Genomic DNA, 13,196 nt, shown 5'->3' with positions numbered 1-13,196 from the left:
TGCACGCAACCCTGGGAACACGACTGTGTGTGTCATCTTCTACAACGCAAGTGTCCAGAGAATAGGGCAACACTTCGTCACCGACAATGTTGAAATATAACGTTGGTGACTGAATCCAAGTCACGGCGACAGAACACCCCTATGACACCATGGAACCACCAGTGGCTTGAACTGCATCCTCTATAGGCCGTCGGTCCCATCGCCACCTCCATAATTTCAGAAGAGGCGAAATCGCGCGACTCGTGTGACGCACCTCCGCCCAGCCACTGTCCGTCTCTGTGTCGTTTGGCCCACTCAAGACGCGCAGCTGTGTGTGTGTCTGTGTGAGCGACGGCCGCTGACTCCAAATGTCGAGTCTATGCAGCCGCCTTCCGAACAATTGCTAGGCAGCTGGTTCAGATGGAGCTGCTTTGCCAGGCATTGGCAATCGCCAGTCACTTGGAGTGACACTCGTCAACAGCCCTGTCGGCTAGGATCTTTTTACGCCAGTGCCTCACATCACTACGAGTGGTTCACTATTCGTTGCAGATACTTGGACAGTCCACATTGATAGACCAACAAATCGTCTAAGTTTACTAGTGGTGTGGTCGTGGACATGTCGAAACGCAAAAATTCCTTTCTACCAATTCTCGACATCTCCACGTCGACGCAGGTGACCGCCTGATCCCACGCGAGCGACTGGCACGTACACACCGCGATTGTCACCTCACCGTCACCACTGACGTCAACAGTGGAGCGTCACGTGACCGCCTGGTTCCTCCCCTGCAGCACGGCATCCAGCCCTCCAAAGCGACCTCTGTGCTCAATTAAGTGGAGGCATAGCATTTCGTCTGATGGGATTAGTTCATGCTTTCCAGAAGCTCTGCGTTTTATACACTTTTAGCCAACACTTAAACCCTGTATGATAAGCATCAGGTGGGAAATAACTTTGTAGTTGGCGACTTCAAGCACACTTTGTTCGTTGTTAATTTCACTCATAAATGGAGTACCATAATCGGTGGATTACTTTCTTTCTACAAACACAAATTTCCAATCTTAGTTCCTCATTTGCATATAATGCCATTTTAATATCATAAAGGAAAACGTTCCTGATGTTCTGCAACTACTATTTACATAATCACGGACTAGGATTCATGTTCTTATGCTGAGATATGATGGGTTGTGATTAAATTCGTAACATCTGCACAACATTGGGAAAATGTTTCCGTTGTGATATTATTTTCGTGCTCTGTCGATCATCGAACGATAATTCATTTACTTAGTTTCATTTTCTGTCAAATATGGTAATGTCTCCGTCATACACACATGAAAAAAAGTTTTGCATCACCCCAGTTCCCAGAACTGCTGAAGATAGACGTTGATTGTGGATATTGAATCACAGTTACAGTCCCTTCGACTGTTCAGAGATGTCACTAAATCCGCCCAAAGACGTAAACAACCGTGCATGAACAGCGCTTATTAGACGGAAGGGATCCGACAGTTGCAGTCATTCCACCAGGAAGGAGGTACACGGCTGGTGTTGTCTGTAGTTCAACCATGCCTAGACGGTCAATACCGCGGTTCGATCGCGTCCGCGTTGTTACTTTGTGCCAGGAAGGACTCTGAACAGGAGAAGTGTCCAGGCTTCTTGGAGTGAACCAAAGCGATGTTGTTCGGACATGGAGGAGATACAGAGAGACAGGAACTGCAAACCACATGCCTCGCTCAGGCGGCCCAAGGGCTACTACTACTTCATTGGATAACCGCTGCCTACGGATTATGGCTCGGAGAAACCCTTACAGCAACGCCACTATGTAGAATAACGCTTTTCGTGCAGCCACAGGACGTCCTGTTACAACTGAAACTGTGCGCAATCGGCTGCATAATGCGCAACTTCACTCCCGACGTCCGTGGCGAAGTCCATCTTTGGAACCACGACACCGTGCAGCGCGGTATGTGACCCGCCAACCAATCTGAGGGATCTACGCCGATTCGCCGTTGAGGAGTGAGACAATCTGGACCAACAGTGCCTTGAAGGACTTGTGGATAGCACGCCACGACGAATACAAGCATGTATCAATGCCAGAGGACGTGCTACTGGGTATTAGAGGTACCAGTGTGTACAGCATCTGGACCATCACCTCTGAAGGTCTCGCTGTATGGTGGAACAACGTGCAACGTGTGGTTTTCTTGACCACTAAAAAGGGCGGAAATGATGTTTATATTGATATCTATTCCAATTTTCTGTACAGGTTCCGGAACTCTCGGAACCGAGGTGATGCAATCTATTTTTTTATGTGTGTATTAAGCAGTGAAACACATCTCAACATATCCATATCTTACTAAGCGAGCTAATAAGATTGCTGAAACGTTGATCTGTCACATTCTAAAGGGTAATTAGATTAGGAAGGAAGACTCTAAAGCAGTAGATGAGTTGTCCTATTCAGGCAGCCACATAATTGTTTGCAGCCGAAGTAGACAGGACATAAAATACAGACTGGCTAGGGCTTGGAAAACATCTCTGGAAGAGAGTAATTGTTTTGCTGTTTAACATAAATTTAACCTTTACGCTGTAATTTCTTAAGGTACTTGTTACGAGTGTAGTCTTGTATGGAGTGAAACATGGATGTTAAGCAGCTGACACAAGAGGAGAATATGAGGTACTGAGACGTAGTGCTAGGGCAAACTGCTGAAGAATAGGTGTTTAGATGGTTTAATTAATGAGAAGATACTGAATCGAATTAGAGACAGTAAAAAATATGCCACAAGTTGACTGAAAGAAGGGATCAGTTGACAGAACACCTCCTGGGACGTCAGCGAATCGTCCGTTTGGTAATGGAGAAGTAGTGTGGGGAGAAAAACTTGTAGAGGGACACCGAGTAATGAGTACAGGAAACAGGTTCAGATGAATGCAGGCTGCAGTAGTGTTTTGGAAGTGCAGGGGCTCGCACAGGATACTGTAGCATGGAGAGCGGCATCAAACCGGTCTTCGAACTAACAATGACAAAGACAAATAACTACAACAATTGTAATGATAACAGAAATAGAGTTATTTCTCACTAATCTGAAACCTGAATCTTGCTGGCAGACGGAAACTGTGTGTCAGGCCGGCACTCAGACCCAGTCCTCCTCCTTCTGCGGACGCTTCTCACACCAACTGTAGTATCGAGATATGAACAACAATGTGGGCATTGTCGGTCCGCCTTGATGCAAAATATTTTTGTTGTTCATTTATTTATTTATTCATTGCCCATGTTACTTTCAGAGACAAATATCGCCATCAATGTAATACATGCAGAAAATAGCACAGCCATAAAACGGTGTAAAACGTTATAAATATTTACTGTTTCTTTTTAAATATTGTGTTCTGTGGGTACACTCATAATAGCTTATTTATTATACATTACAGCGTGGTTTTAAGATTCTTGTTGGTGTTTGGGGCATATTTTCTGTGTTTTTCTGTTGCCGTTTTTCTCAACATAAATCATGTCATTTGCAACTGTGTGAGCGACTATTACTAAACAAATACGAAAACGTGAACTTACGTATGTCAGCGTTATGCGGTTGGGATTACGGTAGTGTTGTGGGTACAGTTTTGGTGTGTACTAGGTTGTTACATAGTTTCTCGTGTACTCATGTTCACTGGACGGCTTGCAGCTAGGTCTACACACAGAAATACATAACCGTCGCACTTCTTTCATAATGCATAACGTTACGCCAACTTGCCGCTGGCGTGTCTCGTGAGAAATGTATCACACGTTGCAAGAAGGTTATGAAAATTTAAGCGCGAGTTCTGACGACTTCCGTTCCTCATTTATGTGTCTCTGTCTGATGGGCGAGTGGTTCTTTTGCAAGTGTGTGCTTTCTGTCGTGTGTCGTGCGTCAGTTCTCTCAGAGCAGTGAAGATTGTGTCGTTGAAAGTGTTGTTTCTCCATTTATTACGTTTTTCTCTTCCACTATTGCTTTTTGTATGTAATAATTTTCTTCTGTTGTTGTTGGTATGAACAGAAAAACTTCTGGGATAGAATAAAATGACCAACCTAAGTGATTATCCAACACAAAGATATCAAAGGAACCCAAAGACATTAATAGAAAGCATCACACGCATAATCACACAGAACCAGACAAAAAGAATGATAAAAAGGAGTCCTAAAGCTCCACTCTTAACAGGCCTCCCAAAGGTCCACAAACTTCTCACTCTAGTCAGGCCAGCGGTGGACTTCAGAGAGACACATGTACACATTCCTAGAGAAAACATACACATACACAAACAACAGAAGCTTCAAAACGCCAGAAGACATAATAGAGAAAATTAAGAACATCCCCCAACAGCAAAACTTGTATCTTCTGACATTACATCCATGTACACACACATACTCACAGAAGAAACTATAAACACTATAGAACAACAGCTAAAGTACAAGAAATTCCCAGAAAGACAAATAAATGAAATCTCATCCATTCTTAGTCTAATCACTGAACAAAACTATTTCACTTTCAGCAACAACTTCTGTTTGCAAGAAGAGGGGCTAGCCATGGGATATCCCCTCAGTGGGAAATTAGTAGGCATAATCTTGGATCGTATAGAGAACACAATATTCAACAACTTTCTAAAACAAGATGAGTACAAAATAATTGACTGGTACCGATACGAGGATGACATAATTGTCTTATAGATGAAACACGAAACAGTTGAAGAGCTACACAGTAACATCAACACAGTACTACCTCAGACCCACTTCACAAAGGAAAGAGAAAAAAAAAAAAAACAAGAATCCAAATTTCCTTTATCTTACAGTTACAAGAAACAAGCACCAACATTATTTTTCCATCTTCAGGAAACCCACATCCCCAACCACTGCTACCCTTATCTCATCCAACCACCATACATTCAGTAAATATGCCAACTTTGCACATATACTCCACAGGATAAACAGAACACGTCTTAAGCTGAAGAGTACACACAGGAACTAAATATAATCAAACACAGCCGGCCAGAGTGGCCGAGCGGTTCTAGGCACTACAGTCTGGAACCACGCGACTGATACGGTCGCAGGTTCGAATCCTGCATCGGGCATGGATGTGTGTGATGTCCTTAGGTTAGTTAGGTTTACGTAGATCTAAGTTCTAGGGGACTGATGACCACAGCAGTTAGGTCCCATAGTGCTCAGAGCCATTTGAACCATTTATAATCAAACAAATTGCTGTTGAAAATGACTACAAAACAGATATCATAAACAAGCTCAACAGCAAGGTAAATATGAAACATAAAAATAGTGGCCACCCACTCAAAAGCACAAGCAAAGAATCTGAAAACCCACAGGCCAAACACACAGACAACACGGCAGACCACATCACTCCAGGAAACGGGAACATATGGTACACACTGACATACAGTAATAAAATATCACATAGAACTGGAAACATCTTGAAGAAGCAAGGGATCCCAATAACATTCTAAACAAACAACATAGTTCATAAAAGGCTAAGACCAGACAAAAGAATCTCAGAAAAATTCAGCATGCTGGAATATACCAGCTCACATGTAACTGCTATCAGACCTAACCCATAGAAGAAACAATCAAAAATATCCGAACGAAGTACACAGAGTCCTAAAAAGTGACAGCACACATTCAACTTTCGCAAGACACCCAATGAACAAAAACTGCACCTCTACTAATATCGAAAGTGATCTACACATAACAGAATGCACACACACGCAAAAAGACATAAACGAAGAACAGAAGTCGTCAGAACTTCCGCTACAATTTTTATAGCGTCCTTGTAACATGCGATAGATTTCTCGCGACACATGCTAATGGCAAGATGGCGTAATGTTTTGGATTATGAACGAAGTGCGAAACTTACGTTTTTCTGTGTGTAAAATTAGCTTAAAGCCGTGCCGTGCCGAGAAACTATGTAACAACCGAGTACACATCAAAACTGTATCCTCAACACTGCGGCAATCCCAACTGTATGACGCTGACATACATAAGTTAATGTTTTTGTTTTTGTTTAGTAATAGCCGCTCATACATTTGCAGATGACATAACCTATGCCGCGAAAAACGGCAACAGAGGCACACAGAAAATATGCCCCAAACACCAGCAACAATCTTAAAACAATGCCGTACTGTAGAATAAATAAGGTATTATGAAAGTACTCACGGAAAACAGTATTTATAAAACAAACAGTACATATATAATAATGTTTTACAGTGTTTTATAACTATGCTATTCTCTGCATGTTTTAGATATAAAGACCCCATGACCCATTAATGAAGGCGACATTTGTCGCTGAAACAAGATTGGGGAATAAATAACGAAACAACAAAATCGTTTTGCATCCAGAAGGACTCACAGTTCCTTTTTTTGTATGCACACATCATCTGGAAGAGTTCCAAATAAAATTATTCTATGGAGACATGACTCACGACTTGTACTCACAGCTTCAGTTTTGACATTTTCTTTTCTCCGGCACCTCGTTCTCGGAATGATAAGATGTAAGCCACGGCATTTTGGTATGCATGTTCCTGTCTTGGAAGAGGCGTATGAAGAACTGGAAAGAAGACAGGACGACAGGCAACTCCTAAGGATAGCTAAAGGAAGAGATAAGGCGACCAAGGACATAACATCAGTGAGGCCGATAAAGGATAAATCAGGTGTAGTATTATACGACCTTGAGGAAATCCTGAATCGGTGGTGGGAGTACTTTCAAAGGCTATTGAATGAGGAAAATGTATGAGAGAAGTATGAGTAAGGAGATATAAATGATAGAATGACCCAAAGTATAAGTAGGAAAGAAGTCCAACATGCGATGAAGAAAATGAAAAATGGGAGGCCCTAGGAGCTGACCAAATCCCAATAGAAGCATGGAGAAGTATGGAAGAACAGCGTACTGATATTCTCTGGGATCTAATGCAGAAGATCTGGAAAGGAGAAAGAACGCCGCATGTGTGGAGAAGCAGTATACTTCTATATTAGGGCAATTATAGAGTGATAAAAGTGATGTCCCACACAATGAAGATCTTGGAAAGGATATTTGAGAAGAGGGTGCGTCTAGAAACCGACGTATGTAAAGAACAGTTTGAATTTATGCCGGGAAGAGGAAAAACCAACAAAGGATGCGAAAAATCTATATATTAACCTGCAAGGAGAACAACCGATGATCAAGAAATTTAAATACCTAGGCTCTTACATGAAAAGTAATGGAGGACTGGAGGTCGAAATACAGCAGAGGATAAACAGTTATGGATGAACTGGAGAAAACTGAGCTGAGTACTGTGTGATAAGAAAGTTAGCTGCAGAATGAAAGGAAAGTTTTACAGGTCTGTGGTGAGGCCTGCGATGCTGTATAGTGCAAAAACTTGCCCAATTACAAAAGTCCAAGAGAAAAAGATGGAAGTGGCTGAAATGAGAATGATAAGGTGGATGAGTGGGGTGACACGAAAGGATAGACTAAGGAAAGTGTACACCAGAGGAACAGTGAAAGTGGAGCCCATAGGGAAGAAGATCCAAGAAAGTAGTTTGAGATGATATTTACACATGCAGAGAAGAGGGGAGTATTACGCGGGGAGAAGAGTTGAAGACCTAGAAATCGAAAAATCAAGGAGAAGAGGAAGACCGAAACTGAGGTGGAAAGACAAGGTTGCAGGAGACCTGCGGGAGAAAAGATGGCTCAGAGAAGAAGCACTGGATAGGAATTTATGGAAGAGAAGGATCCAGCAAAACAACGCCGACCCCACATGATGCGGGAAAAGGCTGATATGACGATTATGAGGATGACAATGATGTTCCTGTCATTTCTTTGGAATGATTTGGGCAAACAGTAGCAAGCGTAAGTCACAATAGACGGATCAGGTATCCTTGTTTGACAAACAGTTTACGAGCTTTTGAAATCGCTGCTAATGACCTTGTATACAGGATGATGCTGGCTGTGTAATTCCCACCAGATGTTCTGATTACGTTACTTCGTGATCTTCCTAAATTACTTCAGGCAAATGCCCAGATGATTCCTTCCATGACCTCACGGCCAACTGTCTGCTCATCCTCGTTAAACTAGACTTATGGGTGTCCACATGCCTCTATATACATGTTTTCAGTTGTCAACCTGCTCACGGGCAGGCGTGTCGCGGGGGAGCTGCTGGGCTCCTGCTGCATATGTCGGACATTAATGATCTGGCAGACATAGTTAACAGCCACTGCACAGACGGTGTAGTTGTCTGTAACAAAGTGAACATGGTCAGGGAAGGAGGGAAAATGTTGGATTCTGCTCGCGACGACAACGCACAGGAGGTCGCGAAGTCAGGATTTATAAGTGGGTATCCGAGGCTGCCGTCGAATGACAGTATCGGAAAATAGCTAAAATAAAGAGAATATATTTCAGTGCACACTGTGCAAGGAGCGCGCCCAGAGACGGAAGTTACCAGGTTTAGGCCATTCTAGGAGGCCAAACTACTAATTGAAGATGGCAACGGAAGGGGAGGCGATTCACATTAACTGATGTTGGTGGCCGTTCGTGGATCGTCTCCCAAGAAAGACGTCTGTTCTGCTCGAGGTCTGGATCACGAGAGAGAGAAGCAACCGTGTTCTGCATTGCAGAGTGCTCCAGTGTCCACACACGTGACCTGTATCCAACACACGCTACTGGGTAAAACCGATGGCGCGAATCCACCAGCAGTCTCAGCACAGGGCTCAAGGCGTCTCTTGTCAGCGGCTTTAACTGGACAGAACTGCCACAGGCAGGCAACTTCTGTCACGTAGGCACAGCGTAAGTTGCTCTGGGAGAAAACTTGTAAAGATTTCATTGGGCCTTTGAAGTAAATTCTTTAAACCATTTCACTAAAATATTCCTTTACTAGCTATCAGCACGTCCAAAAGTACTACCTCAAAGCAAAAGCACCGCATGTACCTAATCACATCTGGACAAGATCTTAACCTTCGAGCTGGACAGTGTCATTTATCACAAATTTCTTTCTATATGGATTGTTAACTGTCTTACGCATTTTCGAGAACTGCTTGAAACTTTTCACATGTAAGCGCTGTTCTCCCATGCCTTTTGCTAAAGAAAGCTGCGGTCTGAGCTGCAACTTAAGGTAGTAGAGGTGCTTTCCCTTCTTCTCTCGTCCACATGTCACACGCCGTCCTCTTTTCTTGGTGGCAGGCTTCCCAATTGTTTCAACCCACGGATCTTTGAATTTCTCTAGGAAAGTTGCAACGTCGACAGGAAGTCCAGCAACCTTATCTGTTTTGACTACCTGAAGCCTCGCAAGGGAAAATGCTAAGTCTTTCAAGGAAAATGCTCCTTTTCTGGATTTACCTCATTTGCGTCGAAAATGATTTGAGCTCTTATTCCAGCTATATCCATTACAGAATAGGATACGACCAGGGCCATCTTCTTGTGACTCATGCTATGGAATACGCTCTTCCCATTTGATCGAGTATGTAGACCCCTCCATTTGTGACATTGTAATAACTGCCTTATTGCAACACGTTTATCAGTTGCTCTCCCTTCTTGTCTTGAGCTTTTGTCGTCAAAACGGATGCAACGTAAAAGGAACAGCAGTCTTCTATAGCTCATCACAGCTCCCGTAATCTCCATATTTCTGCCATCTGATTTCCACAGTTCGACAACATTAGTGTGGCTGGCTTGCCTAATCCCAAAGAGGTAAAGCAATCCCAGTAATGCCCTTATTTCTTCTTCTGTAGTGTTTTTAGCATCCCTTTCTCTTGAATACTGTACACTTTCTTTCTTAGACTGAGTACAGAAGAGTGTGTACTTAACATTTTGTCAGTCGTTTCCAGGCTAAGTACTGTCCATTTCACTTATGACCTTTCTGGATACGCTTTCTGACCCAGGAAATATTTTTACAATATTCTTTCTTTTTGTCTTTATGACTACATTAGAGCATAATTGATTCCATTTTCATTTTTCTCTTTCCTAATAAAAATATAAACAGCGGAGAGCGACTGTTTGCGGTCATCGTCTGAATTGTGTTCCAGTTCGGGATCCGAACCTCGGTCACGTCGTGTGGCAAACAGTTCCTCTTCTTCCTCAGCGTCATCGCCAATTTCCTGGCCTGATTCGGTGTCGAACTCTGGATCCTCGTCGAGGGGCCACGCAGCCTCCTCGTTGTCGGCCAGCTTTGTTGTGGCCTGTACAGGGTGGCAGGGCCCGCTTGTGGACGAAAGGTAACGAGATGAGAGTGCAAGGAACGCCACTTACACGACTGGGAGCGTTGTGTACCTTGTATTCTAAGACGGCAAACGCGTTGTTTATTTTACGTTTCTGCTGCTCACTTGGAAAACACAACTTACCACTGAGCTAGCTGAAGCTATAATGAAGGTATAGATACAGCTAGCAATTTGATAACAACAACGCAATTTTTTTATTTATTATGCAGAGATTTGGACAAGACAATGCCATTTGCGGGTGGGGCATTATATGCATAGACGCGCTCAATCGAGAGTTAAACTGCAGTGAAGACTGAAAACTTCCTTTACTTGTTTGTAAACGTAAAACTGTGCACTTGAAAAATAAGCAGATAATAGTTATCCTACACCTGCCATACCAGTGAGTAATATTTGGAATCTGTTGGTTTACAGAAACACGTAGATGTACGAAACACAGAAGCCAACACAGAAACCCGTACTGGCAGTCGCAAATATTTCCCTTAAAGCCTACCTATAAATAAAAGTTATTTGAAAACGTCCAGCCTTCAACGAACCACAGTTTCTTCTTTTTCACATATACATGTTTCGGCAAAGCTTTACCGTCATGAGAGGTTCCCTTCATTTTTCTGTCGAACAAAGATTATATTCAAACGTCCTGGCAGATTAAAAATGTGTGCCGGACTGAGACTCGAACTCAGGACTTTCGCCTTTCGCGGGCTACCCAAGCACGACTCACGCCCCGACGTCACAGCTTTAATTCCGCCAGTACCTCGTCTGCTACCTTCCAAACTTCACAGAAGCTCTCCTGCCAACATTGCAGAAACTAGCACTCCTGGAAGAAAGGATATTGTGGAGACATGGCTTAGCCATGACCTGGGGGATGTTTCTAGACGAAATTCTCACTTTACAGAGGAGCGTGCACTGATATGAAATTTCCTGGTAGATTAAAACTGTGTGCCGGACCGAGGCTCGAGCTCGGCACCTTCGCCTTTCGCGGGCTACCCAAGCACTACCCACACCCCGTCGTCACAGCTTTAATTCCGCCAGTACCTTGTCTGCTACCTTCCAAACTTCACAGAAGCTCTCCTGCCAACCTTGCAGAAACTAGCACTCCTGGAAGAAAGGATATTGCGGAGACATGGCTTAGCCACAGCCTGGTGGATGTTTCAAGACGAAATTTTCACTTTACAGCGTAGCGTGCGCTGATATGAAACTTCCTGGCAGATTAATACTGTGTGCCAGACCGAGACTCGAGCTCGGTACCTTCGCCTTTCGCGGACTACCCAAGCACGACTCACGCCTCGTCGTCACAGCTTTAATTCCGCCAGTACCTCGTCTGCTACCTTCCAAACTTCACAGAAGCTCTCCTGCCAACCTTACAGAAACTAGCACTCCTGGAAGAAAGGATATTGCGGAGACATGGCTTAGCCACAACCTGGGGGATGTATCTAAGCGAAATTTTCACTTTACAGCGGAGCGTGCGCTGATATGAAATTTCCTGGCAGATTAAAACTGTGTGCCGGACCGAGACTCGAGCTCGGCACCTTCGCCTTACGCGGGCAAGTGCTCTACCAGCTGAGCTACCCAAGCACGACTCACGCCCCGACGTCACAGCTTTAATTCCGCCAGTACCTCGTCTGCTACCTTCCAAACTTCACAGAAGCTCTCCTGCCAACCTTACAGAAACCAGCACTCCTGGAAGAAAGGATATTGCGGAGACATGGCTTAGCCACAACCTGGGGGATGTATCTAAGCGAAATTTTCACTTTACAGCGGAGCGTGCGCTGATATGAAATTTCCTGGCAGATTAAAACTGTGTGCCGGACCGAGACTCGAGCTCGGCACCTTCGCCTTATGCGGGCAAGTGCTCTACCAGCTGAGCTACCCAAGCGCGACTCACGCCCCGACGTCACAGCTTTAATTCCGCCAGTACCTTGTCTGCTACCTTCCAAACTTCACAGAAGCTCTCCTGCCAACCTTACAGAAACTAGCACTCCTGGAAGAAAGGATATTGCGGAGACATGGCTTAGCCACAACCTGGGGGATGTATCTAAGCGAAATTTTCACTTTACAGCGGAGCGTGCGCTGATATGAAATTTCGTGGCAGATTAAAACTGTGTGCCGGACCGAGACTCGAGCTCGGCACCTTCGCCTTATGCGGGCAAGTGCTCTACCAGCTGAGCTACCCAAGCACGACTCACGCCCCGACGTCACAGCTTTAATTCCGCCAGTACCTTGTCTGCTACCTTCCAAACTTCACAGAAGCTCTCCTGCCAACCTTACAGAAACCAGCACTCCTGGAAGAAAGGATATTGCGGAGACATGGCTTAGCCACAACCTGGGGGATGTATCTAAGCGAAATTTTCACTTTACAGCGGAGCGTGCGCTGATATGAAATTTCGTGGCAGATTAAAACTGTGTGCCGGACCGAGACTCGAGCTCGGCACCTTCGCCTTATGCGGGCAAGTGCTCTACCAGCTGAGCTACCCAAGCACGACTCACGCCCCGACGTCACAGCTTTAATTCCGCCAGTACCTTGTCTGCTACCTTCCAAACTTCACAGAAGCTCTCCTGCCAACCTTACAGAAACTAGCACTCCTGGAAGAAAGGATATTGCGGAGACATGGCTTAGCCACAACCTGGGGGATGTATCTAAGCGAAATTTTCACTTTACAGCGGAGCGTGCGCTGATATGAAATTTCCTGGCAGATTAAAACTGTGTGCCGGACCGAGACTCGAGCTCGGCACCTTCGCCTTACGCGGGCAAGTGCTCTACCAGCTGAGCTACCCAAGCACGACTCACGCCCCGACGTCACAGCTTTAATTCCGCCAGTACCTCGTCTGCTACCTTCCAAACTTCACAGAAGCTCTCCTGCCAACATTGCAGAAACTAGCACTCCTGGAAGAAAGGATATTGCGGAGACATGGCTTAGCCACAACCTGGAGGATGTTTCTAGACGAAATTTTCACTTTACAGAGGAGCGTGCACTGATATGAAATTTCCTGGCAGATTAAAACTGTGTGCCGGACCGAGACTCGAGCTCG

This window comes from Schistocerca piceifrons, chromosome 11 (genome assembly GCF_021461385.2).
Source record: "Schistocerca piceifrons isolate TAMUIC-IGC-003096 chromosome 11, iqSchPice1.1, whole genome shotgun sequence".
NCBI lineage: Eukaryota > Metazoa > Arthropoda > Insecta > Orthoptera > Acrididae > Schistocerca > Schistocerca piceifrons.
This window is presented reverse-complemented; position numbering follows the sequence as displayed.